The sequence below is a fragment of the Euprymna scolopes genome, chromosome 28 (genome assembly GCF_053919585.1).
Source record: "Euprymna scolopes isolate OS-2025 chromosome 28, ASM5391958v1, whole genome shotgun sequence".
NCBI lineage: Eukaryota > Metazoa > Mollusca > Cephalopoda > Sepiida > Sepiolidae > Euprymna > Euprymna scolopes.
The window spans coordinates 56640372-56659978 of NC_136509.1; the positions used below are offsets into that span (position 1 = coordinate 56640372).

The 19607-nt window shown below is 33.8% G+C and overlaps 2 protein-coding genes across 4 annotated transcripts in view; one reads left to right on the forward strand and one right to left on the reverse strand.

Moving 5' to 3' along the window:
* The window catches only part of LOC145249648 (nucleolar protein 8-like), a 52555-nt gene extending 43035 nt beyond the window's left edge, over window positions 1-9520 (reverse strand). Inside the window, exons 1-2 of one of the 2 annotated variants that reach the window (XM_080111415.1) lie at window positions 9268-9316; window positions 7135-7223 (exon numbers count right to left, since the gene is read on the reverse strand). The gene's annotated coding sequence lies outside the window, so the exon portion shown is untranslated. Of the gene's footprint in view, window positions 1-7134; window positions 7224-9267 lie in introns of both variants that reach the window. The other variant, XM_080111414.1, reaches the window with a different exon arrangement.
* The window catches only part of LOC145249651 (nucleolar protein 8-like), a 150507-nt gene that overhangs the window by 89349 nt on the left and 41551 nt on the right, over window positions 1-19607 (forward strand). The window contains exon 1 of one of the 2 annotated variants that reach the window (XM_080111418.1): window positions 9455-9592. The exons of the other annotated variant lie outside the window; for it this stretch is intronic. The gene's annotated coding sequence lies outside the window, so the exon portion shown is untranslated. Of the gene's footprint in view, window positions 1-9454; window positions 9593-19607 lie in introns of those variants that run through there. 2 annotated transcript variants of the gene reach the window in all.

A 19607-nucleotide genomic window follows, 5' to 3' on the forward strand; every position in this document is an offset into this window, starting at 1 on the left:
TAGAATCAATCCTCTATTGATTATTATATATTATGAGAAATAATTTGCCCAGTGGCCTAATTTGCAAAAAAAATAATGATAACATCATTCATCAAATTCCGTCTGTGTTTGTTTACAATATCACATCAGCTGATATTTGGGCTTGATGATGAATGCCCTGGAAAAGTCACTTCTGATTAATGTTTAGTTTTAAAATATGCAAGTAAAGAAATACTTTGTGGCGATTTTAAATGGTATCTTTTTTATCGTAAATTGAACTCATTAATAAGAAAAAAAAATTAAATGGTGAGGTACACCCGGGCTTGAACAGGGAATCATTCAATCTGTAGTCGAATGCTCTACCACTGACCTTTTTCTTTTTTTAAGAAATGATTTGCTGAAATTTTATTATCTCCCTTCACAGGCAGAACGTAAAATATTTCCCTGTAAAAATTATTCTTTTTATCTATAAGAGAGAAAAGCTATTTTTAAGATTAGATTTTTTTGATTTTCGATTCTTATCAAACGAATTTCTGTACGAAACATTTTTATCAGACGAATTTCTGTACGAAACATTTTTATCAGACGAATTTCTGTACGAAACATTTTTATCAGACGAATTTCTGTACGAAACATTTTTATCAGACAAATTTCTGTACAAAACATTTTTATCAGACAAATTTCTGTACAAAACATTTTTATCAGACGAATTTCTGTACAAAACATTTTTATCAGACGAATTTCTGTACAAAACATATCTAAAACCACTGACATATGTGTTTTTAGATATGTTTTGTACTTTTCTGTGAAATTTGTAAAAGATAGGCTCAGCCATTTCAGAACCTATGAGGAAGGAACACACACACACACACACAATGACTTTTACATAATAGTAGAGATATTGATCCTTATCTCAAAAATTCAGAAACATAAGTAAACTGTTATGACCAGATATCAATTTTTTTAAACTTTGACTCCAATTTTGACCCCTTAACATTTATTGTTTTGGGCTCAAATCGAATTAAAAAGTTTGATGCATGTCCAAGTAATCTTCATCTAAAATTTCAAGTGTTAAGACCCAAAATTGGCAGAGGAGTTTGGTAGAGTTTTCAAAGGTCAAATTGTTGAACTTTGACCACTTGACAGCCAAATTTCTAGCCAAAAATCGATTAAAAAGATTTTCCCAAATCTCAATATATGTCAAATCCCGAGTCTGTAGACTGAAAACTGACAGAGTAGTTTGGTAGGAAAATGTACACATACACAGAGAAAATTTCACTTTTATATATATATATATATATATATATATATATATATATATATATATTTCTTGTCTAAGTGACACATTATTTTGTTAAATTTTCCAGTTTAAGAAGTTTTTTTTATTTCTCTACCTGGACTTTGGGCCAAGATCACAGTGTAGCATTGTGATGCTACACTTCACCCTTTCTGTCCTTTGTCAGTGAAGGAGAAATCCTTCATAACTGAGACACTTTTTATGTTTGTTCTGCCCAGATTGCCCCTTACTGGGGAGGTGGATTTTTCCCACATTAAAAACCAACCTTGTGTCTAACTCTGTCCTCATGGAGAAGTAACTAAATAGGAACTTAACTGGAAACTGAGCACCCCCTACAAATATTTAAATATTGATTTTGCATTTTTTTTTTTTTTAATAATTGGGTATATTAGTGTATATTCGATTATAATCCACTGAAAATTTTTTAAAAAGACAAAAAAAATAAAAAAATATTGCAGGTGGAGGGAGGTACTGCTCGCACACGTGAAACAAAAAAAATCATATTTCACATTTTCGTTTTTCTTTTAAACAACACACTGTTTAATTCACCATTAAAAACTAATGCAATGGATAAAAGTGCACACAAGTTACATATTTACAAAGCTTATTTTCTTGTCTGTTCAACCATATAAATATTTTAAAATTTCACCAGAAATAACGCTGAACTGGTTGAGATTGTTTTAATTATATATTCTGATTACCGAATAGTTTTAATTATATATTCTGATTACCGAATAGCTCTAATTAAGCCAATCATGTTCTGATAACAAAATAGCTCCAAATAAATATGTAAGAACATTTTTTTTATATTCATTTTTTCATTTTTTTAATTCATTCTGGAATAAAAAAAATTAAGAAAACCATTTGTTTATAGCTGTGCTATTGCTGATAGTATTGCTGCTGCTACTCCATATAGTTTTTAGATACTTTTTTAAAAATAAAACAATTTTTTTTCAGGTATCATGATTTTAAATTGCTCAGTACCACAAGAGAAAGCAGGTTACAATTTTACTTTTAACAGATAAAGATAGTAAAAAGATTGATTTATTTAACAGTGGGTGTCTGAAGAAAATGTTTTTCAAAAGTTTCAATACTTGTCATATTGAAGTCTTTTTTTTTTTAACATGGCAAAAAAATGAGTTGTCAAAAGAATTTCGGACACCCGAATCTATTAAAAGTGACATCTCTTCTAGTTAATTTCCAAATTTTATGAAAAAATTCTCAGCACAAATGCGGTATGGTCATTTACAAATCAGGGGGTCATTACAAAACCTTACCAAAAATGCTGCTTTATGATGTTAACATTTTTATCACTTTATTTGCTTAAAACTCATAAAATATATAACGTACGTTATTATTTATCAACTTATTTGAAAGTATACTCATTTCCGAACAAAAAAGTTGTATTTTGAGGACTTAAAGTGCTTTGGTTTTTAAAATGACGATTTTTGCAGAAACCCCTAGAAATCTGATTATCCAAAGGATTTTATTGTCCGTGCATATTGCTAGTTATAAAGTTCATTCTTCACTTAATTATTGGTGAAAATTTTGTATTAATTGGATAATTACTTGATTTTTGGTAAATTTTTAAAGAGAGACTGTCAAAAAATACTTCCTCCCTCCTTCTATTTTGGCCGTACTTAGTTTCAAGTGAGGGCTACATCATGCCACCTCAAATCTTGAAAGTCAACACCTGAATGTGCCGAAGAGTGTGGTAATTTTCTGGTGCAATCAGATGGTTGCTGGCAGACCCTGGGTGTGGCAGCAGGACTCGATGCTGGCCCACAAGTTCAAAGAGACCCGGGCTTGGCTTCAGAAGGAGAGCTACGACTGTACCCTTCTCCCACTGGTCCCCTTCCTCCCCTAACTTGAATCCACTAGACTACTTCGTTTGGTTATATGTCGAGAACATCACCAACATGACCTCTCACAACACCAAAGCCATCCTGCCGGCGCTTCTGGAAAAAGCATGCTCCCACTTCTGCATTGGACCTGAAGGCGGCTACACTGAATAGATGTCAGCTCCATTACATAATCAAGTTAACTGAATTGATTTTTTCAATAAAAGTTTTAAAATAAAACAGTAATGTTGTTTCCTTTAGGGCTACAACTTTAGCGTTCCACCCTGTAAATCATCATTTTATAAAAGATTAGCTGGACCTATTGCCGTCTTTAAAGTTCCTGCCTCTCTACATTTGGACTGAGGGGCTTCTTTCATGTGAGAGCAGCTTTGGCAATTTCTATAAAAATGAAGAGTAGCTACAAGCGGGACAACTCCCTACAATCCCAAGAGTAACAGCCAATGCAAAAGATATAATGGCATTATTCAGTTCAATCGGCTGCATCAAATAACAGATCCCTATTGTGTACCGCCACCCCACATGAAAGGTTTTACCTTTTCAGCGATGGAGTTTGGCAGGAGCTTTGTTTCTATCTTGGCTCACTCGACCTGGTACTGGGTTTCTGAGATGACATGCACATTACACCAAGAACGATCACTTGGTGGACGAGGTAGAGCTCATAGAGGTGAACTCCCAGTATGCTCTAGTACAACATGCAGATGGTAGAGAGTCTAATTTGTCTCTCAGAGACCTAGCACCTGCCGGAGATGTACCAGGACCATAGATAGTCCTTGAGGACAGCCAACTCCTCCTGAAACTGAAGCCCCTCCAGAAGATCATGGCACTGAAATTGCTCCTAACACTATCTCCGCTTGGACTCTGTCAGACACTTCGGATGGGCCAACACCAGAATCCTTGACAGATGAAGGACTAACACCGAAAAAACATGTTCATCCAGAGTCTGAATGTGACGCGGAACGGCCTACTCCTCTGAGAAGGAAACATTTCAGAGCGCTGTATTTTAGAGCCCACAGACAGGCTCACACTGAAAAGCCTCCCTGTTTGAATACTCTGACCCTGAATCATGGACTAACGAGGTGGCCACTGTGAGCTCGTAGGAAGTCTGGACATTTAAGGGACTTTCTTTCCTATCAATGAGAAATTTGGTGGGGGAGAATGTTGTGAATATGGATTATCTCCTCTTTGACAATAAAAGCTGTACATTTCCACTTGTCAATAGACGATTAGTAAGATTCTTAATTGGAGAAAAGATTACTAGATGGAATCTCTTGTCCTGTTTTCATTACAATATATTGCTGATAGGTATTCTGTAGATGTTCAGCATGAATGGAGACCCAGCGATATTATTGTAGCCCTTCTGTTAAAACTGTAAAAGTATTTAACTAAGTAATCTGGTTAATGTAGTGTCATTACAGTTAATCTTCAATATCCTTATAGGAGTCTATGACATATTTCTATTGCATGAGCGCCCGGTGCGAACAGAAACTCCACGATATCATTATACAATCTTTAGACAGAATATATACTACCCTTGGATCCGAGCCAGAAGATCAAGAAGGTATATTTTAGTTTCATGTATGGCCCAAAAGCGAAATCATTTTATTAAAAAAAAAATTTTTTTTTACATTGCGTCTTCGGTGATCGGAAGATCCTATTTATTAAAAAGGAGAATAGACGGTGATAACTAGGTACGGGCAAAATGAATGCCAACATGTATAAACATTTTGATCCCTTTATTTAAAAATTCACCAAAAATCAGGAAATTAACTAATTTTAATGAAATCTTCAGTATTTATCAAACAATGATTACAGAATATAATGAACTAATTATTTTTATTTAAATCTTAGTGAAATGTATTATATTGTTTAAACATAAAAAACTTTTACTAAAGTTATGGTTTTCAGTAGTAAATAAAAAATGCAAAAATTTATTTTTTCTTTTTTTATATAAATAAAGCATCGTAATTTATAACAATAAAAATAAAATAAAATAACTTTTACAGAACATTACGAAAAAAGCCTCTAAAGTCCATATTAATGAATTCGATATAACTTGAGGAAAAATGAATTTCTCAAACTACCAATATTATCATTGAATTAAGCATTGTTTATTTAATATTTTCACACAAAAAAAATTATAATAGCAAAATTATTTCTACTTTTTTTCTTTTTAAATTACAGATTTTGCATAATTTTTATATGCAAGATTTTAATAATTTCCTTGCTCGCAAGAATGTGAAACTTTCGGCGTAACATATTTTTTATATAATATTGAACAATTAAAAAAAATGAATTTAAAAACAGGAACATAGAAAAATAATTAAATTAAAAAATGAAAAAATTTATATAAACGTTTAAAATAGGAATGTATAGATGCACATCTGTGAAAAAAAGAAAAATATCACACCCCTTCCTCCCTTTTAATTACATGGCGTTATGGTCAGTCTTTCGACTGTCTGAAATTTTGGGCCTTCGTATATTCCGTGTATACAAAATAGTTTGTTGCGTTTTGCGAATGGTAGGGACTGTCAAAATTCACCACAGAATTGCCCCACCTTATATGTAACATGATGTAACTTTATTATAAATTAATATTATCAGTATAAGTTTTGTACCATTTAAAAGAAGGGCAAAATAAACTAGTAATAATTAAAAAAAAAATTTTTCATTGAACGAAAATAATGAAATTGCGAGACGAAAATCGTATTTACATAATTGGCACTTTAAAATAACGTTCCTATGTAGTAGACATTCCGAACGTGAAAACATACCCGTGTTTCAAAAATCAACTAATGGTCAGATTTTTGTGAAATTTTCGATACTTATCCATTTTAGAATGAAATCTATAAATATAAAAGCGAAAATGTATGTATGTGTGTTCGCTTTTTCTGTATGTCTACAAAAGGTTTTTTTCAGAGAAGTGGCCGGTCGGTTCACAACTTTTTATATCACATATAAATCGTAATATCTCAGAGTTAACAACGAAGCTCGCCTGTCTATTTAATTTGCTAGACTTCGGGAAGATAAATATTCAACATTTGTTGCTCGCCGCATGTGGGTTAGTCTTTTTCCTATAACATCTTGGGAAAATAAAAATAAAAAAAGCGTTCCCGCAGTAAATGAAATACTACCCCGCAGTCAAACTTGACCTCATTAAGTCATTAAAGTGTGCACCTGCCAAATCCAAGTAATTAAATAAATTCAAATGTGTTTCCGTTAGCATCTCGCGGTGGCCCAATGATTAAAACCATTGCACTCTTTTTTTTTCACACTTTAATTTCCAACTTTGCCTCAACGGTTTGGGTTCGATCCTCATACTTACCTACCAAAACATTTTTTTTATTTTACCCCCCCCCCGGAGTTTCCACACACACCTCCAAACACCCGGGCAACGCTGGGTACCCCTTGCTAGTTACATATAAAATGCAGTTTCCATAAAATATATGAGGGGAAATATTTTTTTAGTGCGTGACTAGGTGTATCAGAATTTTTGTAGGAATTTTTGACACCCCTAACACGAAACTGCGAATAAAATATAAAAATCTCGTAATTTCTCTGTTAAAAGTGGGTTATTTATTTTCTTTATGGATTATACTTCCAAAATAAACTATTAAAGTTGTTTTAAAAGTAATAGAAATATTTTTTTTTTTTAAAACAGTAATGAATTTTCCGAACTCAATATTTTTCAATTTTTAAAATTTAAAAATCTATCAAAATTTTTCTATTGATTCTATTTTTACGATATTTTCAGGGTCAATGTGAAATTTTATGTTCTTTCCAATAAACCGAACATAATATTTTAGATAAACGTTTTTTTTAAAATTCACCCCCCCCATTTTCAAGTTTCTATTAAATAGATAGATAGATAAATAATTAATTTACTCACCGAAAAGTAAATAATTAATTTACTCACAAATTGAAGAGAAAAGGTCAATAAATAATATATTCAAATTTAAAACAAAAAAAAAAATGTAGTGTTTTTTTTTAGAATTTTACCTGTAAAGTTTGAAGTTTAAAACCTTTTTTTTTTAAACCACGTTATTTGTTTTTTCTTTTTCTTTTTAATGGAACCTTGGTCCTTTCTCCTTTAATTGAAAAAAAAAAAAAAAAAAATTAGGGCTTGAATTACGTTTTTCGATGAGTTATAAGCTTGGAAAGACAGGGGGTCGAATAATTCACGCCTCCCATTTTGAAATGTCTATTAAAAAGTAAATAATTAATTTATGTACCAAAGTCTTATATATCACAAATTGAAGAGAAAAGGTCAGCAAATAATATATTCAAATTTAAAACAAACAAAAAAAACCTGTTTTTTAGAAATTTACCTGTAAAGTCCGAAGTTTAAAACCTTTTTTTAAAAAAAAAAAAAACACGTTTTTTTTTTAAATGAAACCTTGGTCCTTGTTCCTTTAATTGAAAAAAAAAAATTAGGGCTTGAATTTACATTTTTCGAGGAGTTATAAGCTTGGAAAGATGGAGTGGAATTATTCACTATTTTCACGAAATTTCTGACATACATAGTGCGTGACCCCCCCCCCCATTTATTTTTTCGAAATTCGAACAAAATATATTTACTGAACACATAGATTCGAAAAAGTTGTCAAAAAACAAATATATAACAAATAAATGTTATCAAAGGCAAGATAAATTACTTTTCTACCAAACTGGATATATTTTTTGTGTTTTTATTCAATGTAACATATTTATTCAGCTCGAAAAACATGCAGTGTTTACCGATGTATTGGAAAATTCAAAATGGCGGCCGACTCTCTCTTAAACAGGGTAAGTTCGGGAAAAGGTCTTATAAATAATAAACTAGACAAAATACTATTAAAAAAAAAAACACCGAATATATGTCAACCTATGTCACGGTAATATATATTGAGCGAATTTCTAACAGTATTTTGTCTAGTTTATTATTTATAAGACCTTTTCCCGAACTTACCGTGTTTAAGAGAGAGTCGGCCGCCATTTTGAATTTTCCAATCGGTAAACACTGCATGTTTTTCAAGCTGAATAAACATGTTAAATTGAATAAAAACACAAAAATTATATCCAGTTTGGTAGAAAAGTAACTTATCTTGCCTTTGATAACATTTATTTGTTATATATTTGTTTTTTTTGACAACTTTTTCGAATCTATGTGTTTGTAGCCCCTCCCCTCATATTTTGTTCGTCTCTTTTTACCGAACAAAACATGGAAACCCGTAAGTAAGCAAAAGAACATTCAGTAATCATTAAACTGTGTAAATCTTAAAACCTAACAAAATTATAACAAAGATTAATTATTAGTTGCAGTTTGAAGAAGATAAACAAAGGTTTTAAAAAGCATTAAGTCGCTTCTGCTTTTCCATAATTCATATAGTTAACACAAGTCTGACGTCACGTTTTTCACATTGTTTTGGGGATACCTAGCGAACGGCAAAATCACTCGGTTTTGGGGCTAATTAATGTGTTTTTTGTACAAACAAGGGATTTGTTTTATTTTTTTATTATTTAATTCAATATCTTAGGACTTTACTAATATTTATCTTTTAAAGGATTTTTACAATGAATTTATTTAACTTCAAAATTTAGTAATACTGTTAGAAATTCGAGTAACTCGCCGTGAAAACATTTTTCATAACTTTTTTTTTGTTCATGTGGACAGATATTTTTTTCCTTTTGAAAATTAAGTTTAGTCCTTAATCTTTCAAATACAATCAAAAAGTATTCAGAAACCTACAAAAAAATTATGATAAATCGGCTTTCAAAACTAGGTCCCCCTGCCCGTACCTTAGTATGCTATCTTGTATTCTATTTTTAATAAATAGGATCTCCCAATTGAATGAATCTGGACACTGTGACGAACGTAAGTACGTTAAAGGTACTACGGTATTAATACATAGATTATGATAATTTTAATTCTGTTATAAAAAAAACAACAAAAAAAAAACATGTTTCTTAAATAGCACGTGTGAAATAAAATGAGCATAGAATTGGAAATTAGTCACGTCAATCAAGAAGTTGAAGACATTATCCGAAAACAACAGTATAAGTTTATTGTTAATAAGCAGATTTAGCTGGATAATCATTTTAAGAATTATTCAAATCAAAATATAAACCGTATAAATACAAATAAAAACTTACTGAGTAAGGCGACGTAACGCCAACGGTGAAAATGAATAAGAGTCACGAATAAACAGTGAACACGTGGTTGAGGTGGTCATCGACTCAACATATTTTTATCGTTGAATATTAAAAAAAGACACCAGCCATTTTTAAAGTAATTGTAACACAGTTTTCACAGAAAAGATTAGACTATTATATACAATGTTATATCTGTAAAAAAATGTCTTAAATTATTGCTAAAATTAAAGTAATATTGTCGAAGCGAGAACTTAAATATTAAGGGACTTTCTTCTTTTACACCGGTTGATGGAAGGGCGACAATTACGTGATTTGAAAACCTGAGGTAAGTTCGATAAACCCCAAAACACTAACACACAAAACTTTTCCTCGTGTTTATTCTTTCATAAACATTTCTTTTGACTTTATTATTTTATTCGCAAGAAGACTCCGCGTTGTTCAGGATTGAATAAGGAAACCTACACCTTCCTGTACCCAACACAACATATTACATTTTTTTTTTTTTTTTTTTTTTTTTGCATTTTATAAAATTCAGTTTTGAAAGTGGTACCCAATAATTTACTTGGCAGTAATTATCTAGTTGAAGGTAAACTAGAATGGTAGAGATTGAAAGAAAGTTTTGTATGTTATTTTATCCTTCCTCCTAATAGAGTCAGCAAACGACAGATGTGTACTAATGTTCCGACATTTCTTACGCTTATTAAAATTTCGGTGCTTTAGCAATTTTACGAACAGTGCTATTATAGGGTTTACAAGTTAAATTCAATTTTTACAGTAGCTTTAGTTTATTAAATTCGTAGGTGTGTAAAACTTGCGGAGAACGCTCTGTTTTACGGTTGTTTAAAAGACGGAACGGAAATTTAAATTTCGTTCCGCATTAATCTTGTTGTTTTGGGTTTTTTTTTTAACTTGCGCATGCGCCCCTAAAAGCAAAAGTAATTGATAAAAATTAAGTTAAACAAAAATGTATAGCACGAAGCACGACCATCAATATGTGCACAACTGCACAAGTTGCAAATACAGCGTAACCCGAATATAAGAGACTCATAATCTGGTCCCTACAGCGCTCTTATATCCGGGTTAGCGTGTACATTAACGCAGGAATTTGGGACCAGACAAATTTATTTTATATTCGGGTCTCTTATATACGGGTTACACTGTATAAAAATTTGTATGCAATAGTAAAATTTTGGGAACATGATTGAAGTAGGAGGTTTCTCATTTGAACATGGAGTATTGCCCCAAAACGATCATATATCTGAAGTGCCAAATTTCGAAAGCCGTTCTTAACATTGGGGAAATTGAGGGTGTCTATTCCGAAAGCCGTTCTTAACATGGGGAGGTTGGGGATGTCTTCTGAAAGTCATTCTTAACATAGAGAGGTTGAGGGGTGTCTATTCCGAAAGCCATTCTTAATATAGGGAGGTTGGGGGAGTACTTATTCGTTGCAAGCATACATGAAAACCTTTAAAGTCGATATTTCCAATGTGAACGGTGAGTTGGACTTAGCTATGTAAAAAAAAAAAAAAAAAAAAAGGTATACCAAATTGACTTTTTTAGTTTCAAAATTAAATTATTTCGTTTTTTGTCAAAATTATATTTTTATAAAAAAAAGATTTTTTTTATATATAAAATAAAAATAAAATGTACGATTGTTAAATGTTATACTTTCGATTACTTTGGATTTTTTTAGGTGCATGTGCAATTTAAAAATTTAAAACAGAATGAAATTTAAATTTCCGTTCCATTTTTAAAACAACTGTAAAATGGAACGTTCTCCACAAGTTTTACCGGCGAGTGAAAGTACAGAATAGTCAGCCAAGCTCCTCTCCCCATGTTAAGAATAAATCAAAATACTGAATTTCAAGTAAAACGAAAAGTATCCACTTGTCATGTCACAGTAATTAACATATCTAAAAATTACGAAAAACAAAGTAGAAAATTGATTATTAACGAAAATAGTTTTTGTGAGAATTAGCGAAAATGGAATTTTGCATTAAAAAATAATCTAGACAGTTCCCATGGTAAAAAAGGAGGTAATTATTTTCTGACTTCTTAGGCGAATTTAGCAAAACTCAATTTTCACTAATTGTCTTCAAAACTGTTTTCATTAATTAATCTTCTACCTTATCGTTTTTTCAGAATTTTTGGATATGTTTATTACTGCGACATATTAAGTTGGTTTTACTTGAAAATCAATATTTTGAATTTCTGAATTTCACTGTAATAATGGAGAAGCACCATAATTGTTTGTAAAATCTGGTTTGAAGTGAGCCCGCCTGCTTTTATCACAGTGTAGACATTATTCACAACATAGGCGATTCTATACTGTCTGCTTACGCCATGGAGGTAGGGTTAGACTTTAATCTACTACACTCCCACCCGTAATGTCCTTATCACACATGCAGAAGCTATGGGGTGGTCTCGTTTGTCTATGGCTTCTTATAAGATGCAGCAAAACTTATTGCTTATTCTTTTTGTGGTTGTATTAAGTATTGCTGACCACTGCTGCTGTCACTTGTTATAGTACTACGGATAATATCCACCTCTGCTTGCCTGGAACCGGATATAGTGGTTACTGGGCTGGTGCTCTCCTGAATAAAGTTCCTATCATGCCTGCTTCATTGTTCTTACTTAATACTAACCACTGTCACTTCATTGCTTAAATAAGCAAGACCATCATCAAATCGGTGGATTGTTCTCATCATTCTTCACTGACACATATTGCCATTACAGTCTTGCTTTTCTAAAAATTGTTTATTTGAAGACAGACAAGCCCTTTTACATAGTGAGGCATGCTATCAGTTTTCGTACTTGCTATTGTCACAGTCTTGATCCATCATTTATTACTGCTTCTGTTTGATCAAGCTTTTACTAGCACTGCATCATCTTGTTTATAGATTTCATAGATAACTGAAAAAATTTTCTCACCTATTGTCAATTCATCAGATTCATATGCCCATTTAACTTAAATCACTTTTTCTACCTATGTCTTTGCAATAAAAATACCAAAAAATAATACCTGGTAACTTTTTCTTTCCAATCTTATACAGCTTATATCTTGCATTCTTTTCCACAATCATTCTAGCAGATTTACATCTCCAACGAATTTCTGGAACATAAAAACGTTTATACCTCATTTTGTCAAGAAACTTAACAATCTTACCAGACATTTTATGCAAGTTTACAAAATTTACACTGCATAGCCTGAAATGTGACCAATTTTCTTTGGAAGTCAATTCTTTATTTAAGGCAAAGACTTTCTATAGGCCAGATGCCCTTCCTGATATCAACCCATAGAATTAAGGGACACCAGTGCCCTTACTATCTCCATGTGATTGGCTAGCAAGTCTAGTTTAGCAGTAATAACAGCAACATACATTTTTTACTTTAAGAGTTTGTGACGCTAATCAAATAAACAACACAGCATAACTGTTTTAAATTCACGAATTGAGGTCTGATTTGGACAGATAATCCAGTGTTACATATTCTGCACTTTCAAGTAACAATTTTCAGGTTGAAATTCAACAAAGCTCAAAATAATATATATATATATATATATATATATATATATATATATATATATATATATATATATATATATAATTATTTTTTTATTATAATAATTAAATACCTACAGACACTAGTGTTTCATCCTTTCGGGAATCTTCAGTGCAGTATGTGACGATTAACACCAGTCGAACGATTCGAACCCCGGAACACGAGACATCTCTGACTCGATTAGCGGAGACTGTATCCATTCGGCTACCATTAACCGCGTAGGATAACGTTGAATTTTAAACATCTTAATTTTTAAATGTTCATTTACGTCAGTCAGACAGTGATCTAATCATTATACGATGATCTATGCATAAGAGCTAAATTGACTGACTTTAATTCAACTGAAAGTGCTCAACGATAAGAAACGAATTTCTTAAAGGGGCTGTCATAATTATTTTTTTACTATAATAATTAAATACCTACAGACACAAGTGTTTCATCCTTTCGGGAATCTTCAGTGCAGGGTGTCACGATTAACACCAGTCGAACGATTCGAACCCCGGAATATACTACCATTTCAACCCGGCGTTGCCCGGGTGTTTGGATGTGTATGTTGAGCAAAAATAAAAAAAAGTGGTAGTAGGAAGGCAGGCTCGAACCCGTACCGCAAAGGAGGAAAAGAACGGGGTAAAACCTAACGTTTATGCTGTTACGACCACCGCCAAACCGGAAACATTTTTTTAAATTAAGGCTAGACAATCTAAAGGAGAGGATAACTTTCAAAAATATCTGCGAAAAAAGTGCCCCCCCCTGTAGATATATGTATGTATATATATATATATATATATATATATATATATATATATATATATACATACATACATAAAACGGAAGACCAGTACCTGCATTAAGCTGGTCTGCAGTTTGATTTGTTGCTGGCTATCTTGCTCTTGCTTGTTGCTGGATATCAACATTTTGAACCGAGAGAGAGAGAGACTTGCTATCGTACAAAGCTAAATCTCTGGAATAACATCTTTGTACAGATACTTCCTCAGACATTAGTCAAAAAAAAAAAAAAGAAAAAAAAAAGAAAAATGTCCTATTGGCGATGGCTGTCGATAGTAACAGGAACAGAAGATATTATGCTAAACGACACCCACTCCAGCTCTGTTTCTGGAATGTGAGAACACTCATTGACAATGGTAAAAGACTAGAACGGAAGACTGCAATTTTGACTAAGGAATTGCAAAGATACAATATAGACATTGCTGCATTCTCTGAGACACGTTTCGCAGTCTTCTGGTCTGGTAGAGCTGAAAAGGAAAGGCATGAGGCTAGTGTTGGTTTTGCAGTTAAGAACTCCTTAATTGACAAGATCGAACAGCCAGTAGGCATAAATGACCGTGCAATGACATTGAGAATGCCCCTTGCTGCTGGTCGTTATATGAATGTTCTTTCTGTCTATGCGATGACTCTTACTTCGCCTGAAGACGATATTACTTCCTTTTATCATATGCTTAGATCTATTATCACCGGTTTGCCAAGTGCTGAGAGTTTGGTGGTTCTTGGTGACTTCAATGCATGGGTTGGATCAGACAATGAGACTTGATCTCCATTGGGTCCATGTGGCATAAGTAGAGTCAATTCAAATGGTATGCTGCTTCTCCATCTCTGCAGTGAACTAAATCTTGTTATCACCAACACTTTTTCCCACCAGAAAAACAAGGAGACCTGGTTCCATCCCCAATCTAAACATGGCCATTTGTTTGATTACATACTGTGTAGACGTGGTGGTGTTGGAAATTTTTGCGAAGTTAGAGTAATGCGTAGTGCTGACTGTGGTACTGATCATTTAATGGTCAGAGCTAAACTGAGAATTACAGTTCGCAAAAAAAGCCGTTTCAATGGTGTCAAAGTGCCTAAATGTATTGATGTTTCCAAATTGAAGGATCCAGTCGTACGAAGTTCCTTGAAATCTGCTTTCAACCAGGTGGATTTCTCAGATTGTGACTGGGAGACAGTAAGAGATACAATATACCAAAAAAGTGTTTAAGCTCTTGGGTTGAAGGTTCCCAGACATAGAGATTGGTTTGCTGATAATTAAAATCAAATTAAGCCTCAAATTGATAGAAAGCGGAAAGCTTATTTGAAACTTCTCAACTCTTCACCTCTGAACGAGCCAGCGCTCGCTGCCCACTTTTCTTCTGTTCGGAGAGAGGTTCAGTGTTGTGTGCGCCAAATAAAAAACAAATGGTGGTCTGACCTCTCCAGGGAGATACAGACTGCCTACGATCATAGAGATGTCAAGACATTCTACACTCTGCTTCATCAGGCTTATGGTCCGAAATCCTCTTCAACTACACCACTCCTGGCGAAGGACGGGAAAACCTTTCTGAAAACCTCAGATGAAATTATGCATCGATGGCATGAACACTTTCATGATCTTTTTCATAACCCATCCAATGTTGATGTTGCTGAAATAGAAAGTATCCCTTAATGTTCCTTTTGTCTGGAACTTGATGTTGAACCGACTCTTGCGGAAACAGTTGACTGCATAAAACAGATAAACTCGAACAAAGCCCCTGGGTTGGATGGCATCCCTGTTGAGCTGTTGATACATGGTGGTGTCAATGTACATTGTGTGGTCCACTCTTTGATACTGTCAGTATGGCAGGGTGACCCGGTTGCCCAAGATTGGGTAGATGCCATCTTGGTTATGTTGTACAAAGGAAAGGGTACAAGGTCTGATTGTGAAAATTATTGAGGTATCTCACTGCTGAGTGCAGTTGGAAAGGTGTTTGCATGGCTTTTGCTAAACCGATTGGAAAAGTATGTATGTCCTAATATCCTTCCGGAATCCCAGTCTGGATTTAGAGGTGGGCAAGGAACTGTGGATATGGTGTTTTCTGCTAGACAGCTCTTGGAGAAATGTATCGAACAGCGTATGCCTCTTTGCCAAGTGTTTGTAGACTTAACCAAGGCGTTTGACATAGTCAACCTTGAGGCTCTCTGGAAAGTGCTGGAAAAATTTGGCTGTACACCTGCTTTTACAGACAAGTTCAAGCAACTTCATCATAGTATGAGAGGTCGCGTCAACTTCAATGGTCGCCTTTCGGAAGAACTCCCCATTGATAATGGTGTAAAGCAGGGTGATATAGCTGCACCAACATTGTTTTCACTTTATTTGACTGCTGTGCTTTGGTATGGTTTCCACGATTGTGATATGGGTGTTTCTATTAGATTCCGAATGACTGGAAAGGTGTTCAACCTCAGAAGATTCCAAGCCAAAACACTTGTTAGTGATGGACTTGTTAGGGAACTGTTGTATGCTGATGATGCTGATCTGGTAACACACTCCCCAGTAGATATGCAACTAGTGATGGATCTCTTTACAAATGCTTGTACCTGCTTAGGAATGACAGTTAGCATTAAGAAAACTAAAGTCATGTACACTCCCGATCCTGATGATCTGTATGTGGAACCTGATATCTTCGTCTGTGGAAAGCGCCTTGAAGTCGTAAAAAATTTTGTCTACCTTGGGAGTGCCTTATCAAATGATGGCACTCTTAATGCGGAAATAAGACAGAGAATCAGCAAGGCATCTGATACTTTTGGAAGGTTACAAGATAGTCTGGTCTGATGGTGATCTAACTCTGACAACTAAAATTTTAGTATATCAAGCATGTGTAGTACCATCCCTACTCTACGCATCTGAAACTTGGACCTTGTACCGGTCACATATAGAATTGCTTGAGAGGTTCCTTAGACACATTCTTGGTTTAAAGTGGTATAGCTTGTCCCTGATACATATGTCTTAAAAAAGGCCAAAACAACCAGTATTCCTACCATTGTTATTAAGAACCAGTTGCGTTGGGCGGGTCATCTCATCCAGTTTGAAGACTATCGACTCCCAAAACAATTGTTCTATGGTGAGCTCTTTCTTGGAAAAAGATCCCAGCACAAGCCCAAAAAATGTTTCGTGATAGCATCAAGGAGAGTCTGGTGAGCTTTCATATTCCTGTTGACAGTTGGGAGTCACTAGCATATGATCGCGAGCAGTGGAGGACACTGATATACAGGGGTGCAGAACACTTTGAAGCAGCCAAAATAGACCGAGCGAAGCTTAAGAGAGCATGTAGTAAATGCCAAACCTTGCCGCCCAACCGTGGAGATCTCTGGATTTGTAAGGTGTGTGATCGGGCTCTGTTGTCTAAGGCAGGTTTTGTTAATCACATGAAAGCCCACGTTAATACAGGTTCTGCTGCTGTTAGTTTCATACAAATCAGTGAACGTTTTCAGTGTCATGTCTGCTTGAGGGTGTGCCAGTCACTGGCAGGGCTAAACAGTCATATTCGGGCACATGGATTTTAGTGATTGAGAGAGTGGCTCTCGTCTGACAAGACGTTACAATCATTATGTATGTATGTATGTATGTATGTATCTATATATGTATGTATATGTGTATCTATATATGTATGTATATGTGTATCTATATATGTATGTATATGTGTATCTATATATGTATGTATATGTGTATCTATATATGTATCTATATGTGTATCTATATATGTATCTATATATGTATCTATGTATGTATATATGTGTATATGTATGTATATATTAGTGATGGGACGATGCCAAAATTTTTCCCGATTCCGATTCCGTTCAAAATTTCCGATTCCGATCCGATTCCCGATTCCGATTCCGATTCTTGTAAAATTTATACATATTTAATTAGAGATTTTTTTTGTTTGTTTTTTCGTAAATTTTCAAATTATTACATAAACCCCTGGTTAATGTCCGCGTATATTTTATCTCAAATGTTTGCCTTGTAATTGATTAAAAATTGTAACACAACAAAACATTTATTTTGATTTTAAAACAAAGCTATATTGTACCAGTTCGTATTTACTGTATAACATGCTACTTACATGAATAGTGGAAAATATTCGAAGATTGGTAGGCAAAATAAGAAAACGATGTAAGAACAATATATTTAACAACGCCACTTAGCAAAGCCACATCTCATTGTTACGAACGAATTTCTAAATAATAATATTACTATTATGAAAACCATTTTTAACGTGAGATTGCGTGAGCTTTCTGTGCTTTCTCTCGCAGCTAAATCCCTATTCCAAAATGAAATATTACTTTCATAGATTACGTGTTAGAACATTTTTTTTAATTGGCGGAAAGAAAAGCGATCATTTAGAATTTAGAGTGTAAGATCAGTTTCGAATATAAATTTAACGTAAAATGATCATCATTTCTGGCCATCCTAATTCTTTATGGATATTAACTAAAGTGTTTCCCACTAAATTAAGTTCGGTTTGCAACGTTGTAAAACCATGTGTAATCGCTTAAAAAGTAGACACCCTATCCCCAATAAGCGCACATAATTTAAAATTGGTAACACACTACAGCTCATGTTACGTTATATTTATTTGTGAAACTGACCGTCTATTTTAAATTCCTAATCGTTTTATATTAGTGTTGTGTCGATTAATCGGAATCGGGAATCGGATAAATCGGTAATTTTGGGGGTATCGGAATCGGTATTGAAATCGGAAAAATTTGTGCCTAATTTCCGATTCCCAAATCGATTCTTTTAATATTTTTAAAAAGTTCATTTTCAATTGTTTGTACCGATCATAAATATTTCTTTCTTTTAAACTATTAGTAAAACTAAAGAAGATCTAAACTTATTTTATATGCGTAAAATAAACAAAACAAAAATTGAAACTTTGCGAAAATTCGCTAGGTAACCTTTAGAAGAATGCAGTTTATTTTCAAAGTAGCGAAAGAATTGTCTAAAATTAAAGAAATATTTTGCCCAGAAAAATAATATCAAACATTATTGCTAATTAAATGAAAAGTAGAATATAAAAGTGTTGGGTTTTGTCGGTATGTTTGCTGCTCCCTCACTCGGCAATCGGTATTGACAAATATAACAAGCCGTGCATGCATGGTCCCCCTCTATGTGAGGAGGGGGGATCGAATAAAGTGATAAAAAAAGTGATACATAACTGATAAAAAAACAATTTTGAGTGAAAAAAAAATTTTCAAAAGTTTTCAGAAAAATGACTAAGTTCAACTTTTGCTCCACACCCAATATTAGCCCTAAAACCTCCAGGGCTTGTGACTCTGATTTTTCCCAGGGTCAGTGATACTTCCATCAGGTGTATATCAGGTATGCCCATGGTTTTGCCAAGTTTCAGAAAAATCTAATGAATGGATGAAAAGTTATTCTGAAAAATATGTCAATTTTGTCTATTTAGAGTCATTTTGAGGTATTTTTTTTTTTACCTCTTTTGCCCCCATGGGGGAGCTGATTACTTGTAAAAATGGACAAACGGCTATGTTTCAGGCCTTAAGACATGTAAATTTGAGTTCAGCACCATAAAAAAACACTAAATAGAGATACATAATCACATTTTAGACAAATATGAAAAAAAGAGCCTAAAAAAGGGGTGGTTTTTAGCCCTAAAAGTTCCCGGGGGGCGCAAACCAGAGTTTTGCCAGGGTCAGCGATACTGAATTTACATTTGCAACAATTGCCTTCACATTTTGGACAAGTTTCAGTAAAATCTAATGGACGGGAAAAAAGTTATGGGGCCAAAAGTGTCATTTTTGCCATTTTGGGCATTTTTGACCCCTTTTCAGCCCCTGGGGGAGCAACGAGAGTTTTCTTAAAAAAAAAAACTCGATGCTGTGCACATCTATGTATTGGAGTACAACTTGTGGCAAAATTTCAGAAAAAAGTAATGGACGGTTATCCGGGAATCATCCGGACGAACAAACGGACGAACGCCACTGAAAACTATAGTCCCTCTCCGATA